This window comes from Bidens hawaiensis, unplaced genomic scaffold (genome assembly GCF_021521415.1).
Source record: "Bidens hawaiensis isolate Kalapana, Puna unplaced genomic scaffold, B.hawaiensis_p1.1 tig00025091_1, whole genome shotgun sequence".
NCBI classification, from domain to species: Eukaryota; Viridiplantae; Streptophyta; class Magnoliopsida; order Asterales; family Asteraceae; genus Bidens; species Bidens hawaiensis.
The window spans coordinates 237,106-251,561 of NW_027493990.1; positions in this window are offsets into that span (position 1 = coordinate 237,106).

Sequence of the window (14,456 nt, forward strand, 5' to 3'; positions counted from 1 at the left end):
GTTTCACTTGTGGCTTAGTATAAAAACATCATACACATACATACATACATACATACATACATACATACTATGAACTTCACGAACTCGTATACTGATTTCCTTCATACTCGTGAAACTTGAAACTCACCAACTAGACGTAGTTGACCCGTTTTAACATGCTTTTCAGGTGAGCCAAAGTTGGAATGAATTGCGTATGTGCTCGGTGTTAGATGTGAAGTTGAATCGTTGTAAATAGATGCAAGTATATATTAAAGAATAAGCATACGCAAGAACTGGTTATGTGATTTTCATCTAGTTTGTAAACATAGTACCAACCCATGTAATATGATGTAAATTAGTTTGTTGAATTTCTTTATAAACAATGTGGTTGATACCAGAGTTGTCTGTTACATTCCTATATTACGCTTCCGCATTGACCTAGTCAGGGTGTGACACAATGTCTCTCAAAGAAGTTTAAACATTGAATGGAAGACTCTTAGCCATAAACAGGTTCTAAACAAACCATGCCACCAAGCCATTTCCGTTCGTGGAAACACTCAAGAATTGTTTGAAGAAAATACAATGACGGTCGACACCGAAAGCAGAACAAGCTTTCCATGAAGTCAAGAAATGCCTAATAGTGTTACCTACACAAACGGCTCCGCGAAAGGGAGAAGAATTGACCTTGTACCTTTTCGCACCAAACAAGGCGGTAGGTGCAATCCTGTTAGTAGATCGGAAATAAGTGCATACGCTGATCTATTACGTCGGTCGAACACTCACAGACGCAGAAACAAGATATTCTACAATGGAGAAGTTGGTTATGGCCTTAGTGTACGCTTCAAGACGCCTCCACATATACTTCCATAACCATCTGATTAACATGTTAACCAAATACAAAATCCATAATGTGCTCCGTAAACCAAAACTTTTAGGAAGATTGTCAAAGTGGGCTATTGAGTTGACAGAACACCCTTTGCAGTACAAGCCGGGATCAAAAATTAAAGGTCAAGTACTAGCAGATTTTATCGGGGAAGTACCAACCGAAAAGGAAGAAGAGTGTAAGGCAGAAGAAGAGCCACCAAAAATATCATAAGAAAACGAAACATGGGTGCTATTCACAGATGGGGCATCCAATGATGAAGTATCAGGGGCCGTTTTGAAATAAGCGAGTCTCGGGAAACTAGAATTCAAATACGCCAACCGCTTAGACTTCAAAAGTACAAACAATGAAGCAGAATACGAAGCCTTTTTGGCAGGATTACGCATAGCCAAGAAATTTGGTGCACGACATGCTGAAGCTCACGCTAATTCAATGTTAATAGCCAGCTAAGTCAATGGGTCATACGAAGTAAAAGTTAAAGTTATGGCATCACAACCAGAACAACCTAGGCAACTGATCCAAATTTTCAAATCCAGCAAAGTGAAATTCATCAAGCGTAGCGAAAAAAAATCCGCAAATGCGTTGAGCAAGTTAGCTTCCATAGGCTTCGAAAAATAGCAAAATAAGTACGGTTATAAACCCTAGCAGAACCGTCAAACCCGCTAAGACAAGTTTGCATCACACAAACACCCGAAGAATCATTGATGAGTCCAAATAAAGCATACTTGAAAAAAGGAATCCTCCCACAGACAACAGATAAGGCACAAAACCTTACAATATCAACTGTGGGAAGGAATATGGTATAGATGATCATTCCTGGGGCCATTAATCCGTAGTGTCATTGCAAATGATGTTTTTTAATCTAATACAAAAGATTCATGAAGGCATTTTTGGATTGCATGCGGGACCAAAGATGGTAGTAGGAAAAATCACCAACGTAGGATAATACTAGCATAGAATACATGTCGATGTAATGAAGGAATTGCGAAAGTGTGACTCATGTCAACGTCACTCTCTCAACACCCCATGTCCCAAAAATGATCTTATACCAGTGTCATCTGCATGACTATTCCAAAAATAGATGATAGGCAATCATGGGGCCTTTTCCAGAAGTTCCAGGAAAAGTAAAATTTCTAGTGATAGCCATAGCCTATTTCACAAAACGGGTGGAGGCTAAGTCTCTAGCATCTATCCGCATAACCACCATCAAAACATTCAAATGGGAATTCATCATCTGTCAGTTTGGTCTACCACATACATTGGTTAGTGACAATGACACCCAATTTGCCGACAAAAACCACCAAGAATGGCTAGCGAAGCTACATGTAAGACAAGTATTCACATCTGCAGCACACCCGCAAGGCAATGGGCAGGTCGAAAGAGCCAATCGAAGCATCCTAGACGGACTCAAGTCAAGGATAGGAATGAACGAGTCGGTTGGGTAAACCAAATATCAAGAAAACCAGCCATGAAGAGACTCCATTAAGTTAAACGTACGGAACATAGGCAGTGATGCCCGTGGAGATCGGGTTACCATCCACGAGAGTACTGTTAATCGAGGAAGATAACGAAGCACAGCTGCGTTTAAATCTAGATCTGCTAGAAAGAAGGGAGTTGGCAGCAATAAAAGAATAAAAGTACAAACGCCAAATCGAGAAGTATTATAACGGCATAGTTAAAGAGTGCACATTCAAAATAAGGGATTTTGTGTTCCGCCAAAGAAGCATCTAACGCGGAGCCCCTAGGAAATTTAGCACCAAAATGGGAAGTGTCACACCCCAAAAATCTTAATTTAACAGCGGAATACTTAATCAACTAATTTGGGCGGTGACAAAATCCGTTTGGCCATCAGTATTCTAGCAGGTCTAAGGCGGTTGGCCCAGACAACATACCCATCGAGGTGTGGAAGTGTCTGGGGGAGGAAGGAGTCATGTGGTTAACTACTCTGTTCAATAGTATTCTCAAATCAGGTAAGATGCCAGACCAGTGGAGGAGCAGCATTGTAGTTCCTATCTATAAGAACAAAGGAGACGCCCAATGTTATAGTAACTACCGAGGAATCAAACTACTAAGTCATACTATGAAGCTATGTGAAAGAGTGATTGAGGTTAGACTTAGACGAGAAACTCAGGTTACGGTCAACCAATTTGGCTTCATGTCGGGGCGTTCCACCACAGAGGCAATACACCTTATAAGAAGATTAATGGAAAAGTATAGGGAGAAGAAGCGTGATCTACATATGGTGTTTATTGACCTAGAAAAGGCCTACGACATTGTGCCACGACAGGTGCTCTGGGAGTGCTTGGAGGGTAGAAGAGTGCCCAGGAAATACATAGAGATAATTATGGATATGTATACCAGGAGTGAAACAAGTACTGATTTCTTTCTTGTAGAGGTAGGTCTTCACCAAGGGTCAGCGTTGAGCCCGTTTCTCTTTGCAGTAGTCTTGGATGAGCTGTCAAAGTCGATTCAGGGGACTCTCCCGTGGTGCATGATGTTCGCAGACGATATTGTGTTACTTGCTGAGAAAAAACAAGATCTAAACATGAGGCTTGAGGAGTGGCGAACAACCTTAAAGACAAAAGGTTTAAAGATTAGCCGATCTAAGACGGAGTACCTCCACTATGATTTTGGTGGGATAAACGACAATGAAGACGCACAGATCACAATTGAAGGGCAGGTGGTCCCGCAGGTAACGAAGTTCAAGTATTTAGGATCTTTTGTACAGAGCGATGGGGAATTAGACAGTGATGTGACCCACCGAGTTCAGGTAGGATGGTGTAGATGGAAAGCAGCCACAGGTATATTGTGCGACAAGAGTTTCCCGACTAAACTAAAGGGAAAATTCTATAGGGTGGCAGTTAGACCTGCAATGCTATATGGAACAGATTGTTGGGCCATCAAGAAGGCACAAGTGCGGAAGATGGAGGTAGCAGAAATGAGAATGCTACGTTGGATGTGTGGGCACACAAGGCTAGACCGAATAAGAAACGTTGTGTTTCGCGAGAGATTAGGGGTGGCGAACATAGCAGACAAGATAAGAGAGTGGAGATTGAGATGGTTTGGACATGTAAAGAGAAGACTGACGACGAATCCTGTTAGATCCGTAGACAACATTACTATAGAGGGGAGGAGGGGTAGAGGACGACCGAAATTGACTTGGGATGAGAGGATTAGGCATGATTTGATAGACCTAAACCTCTCCGAGGACATGGTTGAGCATAGGAATTCGTGGAGAAGTAAAATTAAAGTTAAGGATTTTTAGAGAGAATTGAATACCTTATGGCTTAGACTTAACTTATTTAGGTCACATACCATAATGGTATTTCCCTTACATATATTATTATTATTATTAGCTTTTATATAGCTGTTAAACTGTGATCTTATTATTAATATTATTATAATTAGTAGTAGTTTTTATATAGCTGTTAAACTTTGATTTCCTTTATTTTGCTTCGTACACATGTACTTAGAGCGCGAGGGTCTCTCTGGAAGCCACCTCTTTATTCCTTTGGATAGAGGTACGATGTGCCTACATCCCACCCTCCCCAGACCCTACTTATAGCTTTGCTGTCGGTGGGATTTTACTGGGTATGATTGATGATTGATGATGATTGATGATGATATTCACATAAAAGTTGGACTTTTATTCCTTGTAAAATGTTATAAATCACACGAGTCAGAGTGCACGGTTTGTTTAAAATACAAGTCCAGCAATCATGTATTACACCCGTTTTCCCAATTCTTCTCCACGAAGTATACACTTTTCATTTATCTGAAAAACACGTTTAAAATACGTCAACACAACGGTTGGTAAGTTCTTAATGTTAAAACTTATATTTTGAAACAAAGATTTTCTTGGCTCCATAAATACCACTTCGTCGATAAGGACCGAAGTCAAAAATCACATCAAAATTAGTTTTCGTTCCACGAAAATCCACTAGACCCCTTTCGTTTCACAAAAGTGTTGTTTTAAAATATAACTTTTCTTTGTCAAAACAAAACCAATAATTGCACAAATTCTCACTTTGTTCATTTCCAAAATAGTTTGTCCACACTAGACCAAAGTTAACACATTACCTTTCCCCCGCTGGACCAAGGCCTACTTTCGTTCACACATGAAAGTTAAAGTTAATTAAACACAAACCGAACCTCGTTCACCACGACAAACCAAGTGGACCCTTTTCGATTCACCAACGAAAGTGTCCCAAATTAAACATTTTATTCTTTAACAACTTGTGATAGTTATAAACTAGCAAGAATTATATCAAATGTAAGACTTCTAAACCTATAATCAAAGTGAACAATAATTCGAAATACTTATCATTTACCCCATCGGCGTGACCGATGATGATAGGGCATCACTCCGATAGATCTACCAAAATTTCTATGCCTTTCCACAAGTTAATGATTGTAAAGACTACGATTGCACTTTCCTGTCAGCTCAATCATGTTATTTAACGTCGATCAATTTAAAGTCATTACAATACCACAATTGCCAAAATAAAATGTGTTTTTGACACAAACGTGTTTTCCCCCAAAACATAAATTAAAACATTGAAATGGGTGGGGATTTCTAAGAACTTACCTTTAGCAGTGTAATGTCGGTAAACATCCAAACAATTGTGTCCAACTAATATAGTACATGTTTTTATTAATCCATTCACATTTATAATAAGTTGTTAATCCAACTTGAAGAGTTCACACAAACATTTTTGTTTTATTAAGAAAAAAACATTTATTTTTATTATTTTGTGTTCAATGACCCCTGGTGACCTTTGGTTCGGTTAAGTCCAAATTGTTAATTCACAAGCACACAATTCCTAACACGTTATAGTAAGCTAATATCCTTGAATCCTGCTATTTATTCTTTTGAACATAAAACATTCAATTAAACAAGTTACGCACATAAATATTATTATTTATTTCATAATAATTATATTACCAAAAGATTATTTACTTTTGGCACATTTAAGTTTTAGTGTAGCTTTATTACTTAAGTTATACTATCCAATTTTTATAAATTGTGTATTTTAACCATTTTTTCAGTTTTGTCGGTTTCGCGTACGAGAACTTATTGCTTTAAGTATTTAAAAATTTTATGTAGTTAAATATATATGTTTTATGATTTAGTTTATAAAGTATTCTCTCTTTCAGTTTCATTAAAAATTTACATAAAAACGGTCATTTTTAACGTTTTCGCGTCGTTTTTTGCGACGCAAACCGTCTAAGAATAAGTTTTACCAACTTGGACTTATTATATACATTATCTTATATAATGTATATCATTATTTTGGTTTTTGTTGCTGTTCTAAAATAGTTTCGAAAATTCTTTCGTTCTTGCACCGAAAAGTTGTATTTTAGGCTTTTTAAGCGACAAATATTACATATGATTAACCAAACATGATGAATCCTTTGTATAAATTCAAATACTTTCATTTATCATGAAAATGTTATTTTGTAACCTGATTTAAAATGGTTTCATAAAATCTCATTTAACGTGTCGAAATTAACGTTTTTAACGTATAGTCTTACACTGATTTTGACCATAAGCATAACTTAACACTATGGCTTCAAGTTTTTGGACAAACCACCATATTTACTATATAGAATAGTGATTTTATCCATCAGGGTGCATGTATAATAATTTTTCACAAAATCACGCATTTAGCATCAGTTTACCTATTTTATAGCACCTATTTTATCATACCAACTCAATATGTTCAAGTAGGTGTTTATATAACATGCATGTATGTATTTTCACCAATATAAGTGGGGTTTCTTTATTTTCAAAACCATAACCCCCCATGTCATTTTTCCATCAAATTTCAACAACCTAAATCAACACCCATAAACTTTAACATTTTATGTTTAAGCATCTAGATTCAAAATTAACATACATGCATACATATTTTCATCTAGATACGCGCACACATATTCTCTCTCTCTCTCTCTCTCTCTCTCTCTCTCTCGCTCTTAATAACCCATTTCAATCTTCAAACTTTACAAGATCATTCAACTAAAACATAGCCAATCTCGTAAATGGAAACCGAGTACATGTATGTATATGTGTGAACGACACACGAATACACACACACATACACACTACGGCCACACACACCACACACATACATCTCTTGTTCCATTTTTCCATGTGTTTGGGTGTTCGTTTGCTTGTGTGAACCCTTTCAAGATGCATGAACAAAGCTTTAAGAAAGACATGAAGAAACTAAATTCTAAGGTTCGGGTTTTACCTTAAGGTTTGAGAAAGAGATATGGACATATGGTGATGGCCTGTTGAGTGGATTTTTTCTTATACTTCCTAAAGTCTCCTTAGAATGCTTCTAAGAGATCCTTAACATCATGGATTTGAGCTAGATTCTTCAAGGCTATTATGGATTATATGGTATTATGAAAATGGTGATGAGAGAGTGAGATGGGGTGGTTCACGACTGAAAAAGAAAACAGAAAAGGAAGAATTGAGTTTTGTAAAGTGTAGGTGGTATTTAAATAAGAAAATCCTTGACACAAGTCTTGTTGCATGTTAGAAAAGCCAAATGGATGTCCCTAATTTTCACCAACTCGTCTTGAAAAGCATTCCTATAGATCTAAGGGGGTGGGGATGGTTTGTATGATGAGGATCAGGGGGGCACTTTTATTTTTATAACAATTTTGCAAAACATACAAACATTATTCACCTTTTTTTAACATATAATTAGTTTATGGGTGATTTTGTGTTAACATAACTCAACCATTAAATCCATCATAAAATAACCTACAATACAAGTTTAAGATGTAAATTTTTGGAGATAGCTGAGTTCGGGTCCTTACAGTCCTTAAGATGTATGTTATACCGGCTTCTACTCGCTTATTTTCTAATTTTCATGAACCGAAACATCTAAAAATAATTTTATGACCTGTTATAATATTTTCACTAATTATATATTATTTTAGGTCATTTCCAACGATTTGGAATATTTTTGAACTTTAACTATACTCGGGTCGTCGTCAATGTTCGTTTTGCGCAGTTTTCGCTACACGCCAAAACTTAACTTTTTGAACACCATAAAATGTAGCTCATATACTTTTGGAGTTTTTGGACTAAAATAACTTTATTTATTAAATTTAATATTTTAATCATTTAACCACGGAGTAGTACCGGATTAGGCTTAAAATAGTCAGGTGTCACAGGAAGGGCCATACATGGTCACCCAGATATTGGGCAAAGATGCTTATTCTTTAGAAAAAAATAGACGGAACCCCAATCCCACGAACATGGAACGCAACAGAGCTGCGGAAGGGTTACGTTTGAATGCATGTACAAATACGGGCAGGGGCAATTTATTTACAAATTAATGAAAATTATTTCTTATTATTTATCTTTTTAAGCATATTTTAAATGACGTTAAATAACAAGCGCGTAATAGAAAAAGCAAAAATTGAAAAGATTGGAAAGAGAAAATAAACAAAGAATTCCACTAAGATACAATCATAAGCGGCACAGCGAGGTCGGTGATACAAATGATCAACTAAACATCATAAAAAGCCACTGCAAGCTTACAATCATAGTTCAAAAGGGATAACACATAGGACATCACTCATAGTCCACTTCCTCTTCTTCATAATATTCATCCTCGTAACCTTCACCCTTAGGATCATCACAACAGTTTTTAAAATTTTGAACGTCAAGTTGGTCCGCCTGAAGGGTCTTAACAACGAGATCACTCATGTGAAGTTCCTCGGCTTGACCAACAACCCTACTATTGAGAACAACATTGCCAGATGTCAATTTCTACACTTGGGCATCCTTAGCAGCAGCCTCGGTCTTCGTGCCTTCGAGCTCAACCTTCAATCGGGTAATCTCATCATTCCTCTCTTGAATAGCCTCGTCTCGAGTGGTCAGGGAATATGTGAGATCCGCAATCAAAGAATCCTTCTCAACAAGCACATCATCATGAGATGCTACTTGGTCTCGTAAAGTAGCATTAGAATATTCCAAATCAGCTTCAGCATTTTGCGCTTGCTCGCGAGCACCACTAAATTTTGAATTCTCATGCTGACAAGATTCCTCCCAACGACGAGTGGCTTCACTATGCCTCGCAAGGGCAGATGATAACTCTTGGCGGGCAGTAGTAAGATTCCACTCAGTAGTACTAGCTTCTTTCCGATGCTCTTCAGCCTCTTTTCCCAACCTCTCCCGCTCAGCAGTCATCGCTAACTAGTTATGGGATGGATATAGATTGAAGAGAGTGACGTCGCTAGCAGTCATCGTTAACTAGTCACATCGTGATGTCGGTTTGGTTGCGGGGGGTTCAGAGGTGGTTATGGGATGGATACAGATTGGAGAGAGTGAATAAGAGTATTATTTTTGGTGTTTGGGTTTGTTTCAGTTTCCCGGAATTGTTACCCGTTGCCGGAATTTAGTGTCAGAGTGTAGAGGTAGGGTACCAAAAAGACCCAAATACCCTTAAGTATCACCCGCGGGCCAGCAGGAAGGCTCCTTCGAGCCACCCGCGAGACGTACGGATTACCCGCTTAACCGTTTAAGGAAGAAACACTCATATGACGTATGCGAGAGTGTCCGGGCACCCTCAGAAGTCATCCGCAAGATGGAGTACTCGCCCGCATAAATAACCAAGAGGTAATGCCTCAGGACAGTTGTAAGCAGCCAATTACTTTCTAGAAGATTTACTAAGATGCTTTCTTGGGCAATACGTGATATCTCGGCCAATAGATAAAGGAAACCTGGCAAGGACATTATAACCGTGCACATGGCCAGGGTTATTTATCATCCTATCTCATAAGGACGCGTGTCCAGGTGGTTATACATGCACATGCAACGTATAACTGAACCTATCATGTGAGGACACATGTCCAGGTGGTTACGAGAGCATCTTCTGAAAAGGACAGCTGGCCCAATCACCTTCCCACATCCTTCGGCTATAAATACCCTTTCAATCTTCTTGAGGTATTCATTCACTCCCACTGTACTCTCACTATATACTTAAGTACTTATCTTCATCAGGATTGTACTTATTCTCACGCTGGAGGGTGGTTAAGGGAAGACCCCCCCCCCCTCTTGCCCTTCCTGTAACGAGCTCATGATGTCTATTTTGCAGGTTCTGGTCACTAGACTTCGGGGAATTGGGCTTGTATCGTACTGGTTGTTATCCGCATCCTACCATGTGGACTCATCGGATCTAGAGCCCGTATAGGGGAGTAGATCCATGTTTCTTCATTGGCGCCATCCGTGGGACTCGAACCCACGACAAGAATGGCTAAAAGAACTTCAAGTTATCCAAAATTTCACATCTGCAGCCCATCCACAAGCAAACGGTCAGGTTGAGCGAACCAATCGAACAATCAAGGAAGGGATCAAGGCAAGATTAGGAACTAAACGGACAGGCTGGGTTGACGAATTTCCCCATGTACTTTGGGCCTTCCTCACCCAAAAGAATTCCAGTAATTCTAAGACGCCCTTTAGTTTAACCTATGGCACTGAAGTCATGATCCCAGCCGGAATCGGGATTCCATCCGCAAGAGTCTTGTTGATTGATGATAATGATCATGAACTCCGGATGAATCTTGATCTTCTTAAGGAAAAGAGGGAACTGGCATCGATCCGCTAGCACAATTATAAACGACAACTGCAGAAATATTCTAACTCGCGGGTCCAAAAATGCGAGTTTGATGCGGGAGACTTTGCCTTCAGCAACAATGAGGCCTCCGGGCAAGTTAGCCCCCACTTGGGAAGGACCTTACAAAGTTAAACAAGTGTTATCTAAAGGTGCCTACAAGTTAGAAAAGTTTGACGGAACTGAGGTTCCTAGAACTTGGAATGGGGCCAGTTGAGAAAATGTTACATATAGTATGTACGTTTTCGTTTCATGTTTTGGCCTGTGTGCCCAAATAGACTTGCAAAAGCTATGTAATTTCATTTTTGTAATTCGGCTTATGCCTAATCTATGAAAATTTTATGTTAGCCTCATGTAATTTTGTTAGTTTGTAATCCTTTATTGGCAACAACGAAGGTCCTACAAACACACTTATATTATGAAGTATAAGACAAAGTGTACCGGACTAAATAAAAACTTCTTATTATTCATCAAAAGGGATTACAAAAAGGGAATAATTACAACAAAAAGAAGAAGTTATATCTACGATGAGGCGCCTTCGTGTTCCGCGTTCTTGCCTTCCTCGTTGTTTTGAGGCTCTTCATCATCTTCATCAAGACCAAGGAGATCTTTTAATTGTTCTATTCCATATTCCTTTTCTGCAAGCTCAGATATCTGCTCCTCAATAGAAAACTTTAATTTGTCATAGGTTTTCGTATTTTGGATAAGTATTGCAGCAGTATCTTGGCCATGCAAGATGAATTCTTCTGGAAGCCTGGCTTCTGAGGCAATTTTATAGCCTTCCTGGAAGCCTATCTGACGGCCAGCTTGCTTAGACGCATTCAAAAGCACGGCAACACAGTCCCAAGCTCATCGCCCTCCCAGATATGGGCAATAACCTAGTAAATATAGAAGTAAGCAGAATATTTGGCATACAAATGTGACAATACAAAGAGGCATAATTACCTGAGGAACTCCTTCCGCCAGCAGCCATTTTTTGTCCGCTTTAGATTGGACTAGTTCCATTTTATGCCCCGCACATTCCAAGGCTTGTTCCCAGTTTTTGGAGGCGAGGTCGGTCAGACGTTTGTCTTCAGCCTTCAAGGTTTTTATCAGTTTTTCATGTTCATCCAGCTACTGCTGGAGAACATTCTTGGCTTCCTCAGTGGCTAGACGGTTAGCCTTCTCCGCCTCCAAGGCATGGCGGCTCTCCTTAGCCTCATCCATAGCCCTGAGGGCTTCCTTCTTGGCTTCGACCAACTTAATCTCCAGATCGTCCCACCCCTCATTCATACTCAACCAGTCCCGGCATATTTCTTGGATAGTGGAAACCACATTCGCCATGCAATAAGAATGAGAGTTTAATAACTATTGGCGAATGCGGTCTTGCTGGCGTTTCCTCTCCGTAGGAGGAAGGCTTTCCCGCAAGTACTCAAAACATACATCTGCGTCGATAAGAGTTGTATTTTGGCGTAAAGACCAACGCGGACGATGTACTGTATCCTCTTCCTCATGAGGAGATGGGGATGCCTAACGCCCATAGGAAAACACGCTAACACCCCCTTGGTCTCTGAAATGATGGACATTAAAGGAGGGAGACATGGCAGGGCCTTCAGAATTACCAGTCTCCTTCTACTTAACAGGGGAGGTATCGGTTATGACAATTTGGTTCTGGACGTTGTTAGGTGGAGATGTCGGTGGAGGCGGTGGAGTCGAGCTCTACAGACCTGAAACGTCTTCAGAAAAATCTTTCAGGGCTACTGTAGAACGACAATCGTACATCACACATGTGATTCACAATAATTGACAAATTTGAGAAGCATTGAACTTACCTAAGGAGATATCTTCAGAAGCAAGTTGGTGAAGGCGTGTTTCCAAATTAACAATTTTTTGCTTTTTTGACCTTTTTGACGGAGCAGCCTTGGTAGGGCGAACTTTACGTTTGCCAATTGCTTCGTAAACACCTGCACCAACAGTGTGAGGCTCCTTTTCAGCGTTAACGTCATCAATGATTTGATGATCGCCCTCGGAAGCGGCGTCGGTGCCTTTATCGCCTGTCACCTGGCTGGTGGTTGCTTTTAAGTCTTGTTTGCAGTTAAGACCTACAGTCGAACGCAATGGTTTAGTAGAATCAACTGTTAACCCTCCTTCGCAGAGTGACAACTCCTCGCTAGACGAAAGAAGTACTATCACTCCACTAGAGGTGGCAGCAGTAATGGGTCGTGGTTGCAAGATGCCCTCACCTTTCAGTACAAACTCCTCACCTTTAGCGTACATTGGCTCGGAAACCAATGGTTCCGGGCTGAGCACGGTGGAAAAGGGGAAATTGTTGCAAGTACGCTCTAAGATGGGCGCGTCCTTTGGGTCGATTGGACGATGCACCATCAGACCCTCCTCGTGGTCTAACAGCGTACTAAAGACCGAGCCCTCACCTACGTTAACAAGAGTAAAAGTCAGAAACCGGGAGGATACCAAAAACAAAATTAATACCATATTTACTTTTGTCTGGTTTCTCGTAGTAAGGCTCCAAGTCAGCGAATGGCCATAGCCGGCTCATTTTAACACTTACCGTCGCCCCCTCATGTATGGGAAACATGGGTGTCGGTGTCTTGGTCAGCGTAAGGAACCAAGGAAGATCCTCATATGTGGTGGCATAGACCACTGACATTCCGTCATCCGATTTACGATGAACCATCGTAAAAGGGATAACATCCTCCCGGATCCAAAAGAACTTTGGCTTCCATCCGTACAGGCTGCGAATCCACTCAGTGCCGATGCCCCCCTTCCCAGTTGTGGCAAAGCTATACCAACCTGTAACATCCCGAAATTTCAAAGGTAATATTAATTATATTACTTATTAATAGATGGGAAGTTTACTCGGGTTATCAGGAAATAAATAAAAGAATAGGAGTTGGTATGGGTCGGGCTAGTGTCGGGTAATGGAAGTGGGTTATGGACTTGGGTTAATTGAGATAGGTTAAATGAGAATGGGATTTCAGGGATATAAATACCCCCAAAATCCCAAAATATCTCATTTCTCACCAAACTCCCTAACACACACTCCTTACACCCTCAAAACACACACATTCTAACCGATCTAGATTCGAAGCCGAGACCCGAGATTTGTTGATAGATCTGAGTTGGTAAGGTAAGAACTAATCTAACAAAGCTATTATTACTGAAAATGGTTAGGATTGGATGGGTTAACCGGACCCGAAACCCACTGCCCAAATCGGACCCCTAAAACGTCGATTTTAGGCCGATTTGATGGTTGGGGTTTGTAGGCGCCGATCATACGGTTCCGTGGGTACCAAAATCGAGTTATTTGGCTAAGAAACGAAGGAGTTATGGGCAAACAGATCTGCAGCGCGACAACTTCGCCTGCAAGATTAAGTTCGCCTGATGAACTTCGCCTTCAAGCGTAACTTAGCCTTCAAGCGTAACTTCGCCTTCAAGCGTAACTTCGCCTAAGGATAACTTCGCCTACGGCCAAGTTCGCCTAAGGATAACTTCGCCTGAAGCCAAGTTCGCCTAAGGATAACTTCGCCTGAAGCCAAGTTCGCCTAAGGTTTAACTTCGCCTGAAGCCAAGTTCGCCTAAGGTTTAACTTCGCCTGAAGCCAAGTTCGCCTAAGGTTTAACTTCGCCTGAAGCCAAGTTCGCCTAAGGTTTAACTTCGCCTGAAGCCAAGTTCGCCTAAGGTTTAACTTCGCCTGAAGCCAAGTTCGCCTAAGGTTTAACTTCGCCTGAAGCCAAGTTCGCCTAAGGTTTAACTTCGCCTGAAGTGAGGTTCGTTTAGAAAATAAATTAAAAACCTAATGGAAAATGTGTTAAGGCAGTTATCGAAAATAAAATTTTTCCAAGCTGACCTGGCAGCTTAACCCCAGCCAGGGGCTCTGCCCCTTGGACCCCGCTAGGGGCTGCCGCCCCTAGAACCCCGCTACCAGGGGCGCTGCCCCCGGACCCCCGTTCGTTGTGGGT